The sequence below is a fragment of the Rutidosis leptorrhynchoides genome, chromosome 6 (assembly GCF_046630445.1).
Source record: "Rutidosis leptorrhynchoides isolate AG116_Rl617_1_P2 chromosome 6, CSIRO_AGI_Rlap_v1, whole genome shotgun sequence".
Taxonomy (NCBI): Eukaryota; Viridiplantae; Streptophyta; class Magnoliopsida; order Asterales; family Asteraceae; genus Rutidosis; species Rutidosis leptorrhynchoides.
In genome coordinates, this window is record NC_092338.1 from 85888909 (window position 1) to 85890473 (window position 1565).

The 1565-nt window shown below is 35.7% G+C and overlaps 1 non-coding gene across 1 annotated transcript; it reads right to left on the bottom strand.

Moving 5' to 3' along the window:
* Positions 1-205: 205 nt before the first annotated feature.
* On the bottom strand, positions 206-312 carry LOC139856657 (small nucleolar RNA R71). The gene has a single exon (XR_011762124.1). It is a non-coding gene; the product is annotated as a small nucleolar RNA R71 (small nucleolar RNA).
* Positions 313-1565: the final 1253 nt, after the last annotated feature.

Here is a 1565-nt window from a genome sequence, read left to right on the forward strand (position 1 = left end):
ACATCTTGGTACCTTTAATAGGATCTGTACTCTATTTAAAATTAGAGAAGTGGAGGATGAACAGATCTATCTCATGTTATTTCCCTGGACTTTAAAGGGAGAAGCCAAAGATTGGTTAGAATCGTTACCTGAAGGGGCGATCGATACATGGGATGTTTTAGTTGAAAATTTTCTTAAACAATTCTTTCCGGCATCTAAGGCTGTAAGACTTCAAGAAGAAATTGTTACGTTCACACAAAAGCCAAATGAAACTTTATATGAGGCATGGACAAGATTTGGAAAGTTATTGAGAGGATGTCCGCAACATGGTTTAGATACTTATCAAATAGTACAAATATTCTACCAAGGATGCGACATCACTACAATAAAAGACATCGACATAGCAGCTGATGGTTCCATTATGAAGAAAACCGCAACTGAAGCTTACAAAATTATTGATAACACTGCTTCCCACTCACATGAGTGGCATCAAGAAAAAGATATCGTTAGATCATCTAAAGCGGCTAGAGCCGATTCTAGCCATGACTTTGATTCAATTTCTGCAAAGGTAGATGTTGTCGAGAGACGAATGGAAAAGATGACTAAAGATATTCACTCAATACGAATTAGTTGTGAGCAGTGTGGAGGACCACATTTGACAAAAGATTGTCTCAGTATTGAACAAACAATGGAACAAAGAGAGAATGTTTCATACATAAACCAAAGGCCTGGAAATAATTATCAACTTCCAAGACCAATTTACAATCAAAATCAGAATTATAACCTAAATGTTCCATACAACAACCAACAAGGTCCTAGCAATCAACAAGTATCTAATAATACCTACAATCAGCAAAGACCTATTTTTCCAAACAAACCACCACAAACCGATGATAAAAAGCCAAATTTAGAAGACATGATGTCGAAGCTAGTTGAATCTCAAACTCAATTTTTTACATCTCAGAAACAAACCAATGAACAAAATGCTCAAGCATTTAGAAATCAACAAGCTTCTATTCAAAATTTGAAACAAGAAGTGAGCAACCTAGCAAGGTTGATAGGTGAAAGAAAATCGGGAAGTCTACCTAGTGATACAAATGCTAACCCCCGGAATGAAATAGCTAAAGCCATTACCACGAGAAGTGGTATTACGCTTAAACCACCTGAAATGCCTGTAATTTCTGATGACTCTATTCCTACTCCACAAGAACCATAATCTGAACAAGATAAGGAAACAGAATCGGTAGTTGAAAAGGTTAATGAAGATAACACAGTTAAGGCTAAACCTTATGTTAAACCATATCAACCACCACTTCCTTACCCAAGTAAATTGAGAAAAGAAAGACTTGAAGCCGAGCAATCTAAATTCTTGGATATGTTTAAACAAATAAATGTTAATCTTCCTTTCATTGATGTGATTTCAGGAATGCCTAGATATGCTAAATTTCTGAAAGATCTAATCACAAATAGAAAGAAAATGGAAGAACTATCGGCTGTTACTATGAATGCTAATTGTTCTGCAGTGCTGTTATACCAGAAAAATTATCAGATCCAGGAAGTTTCACAATTCCATGTTTTCTGGGTAG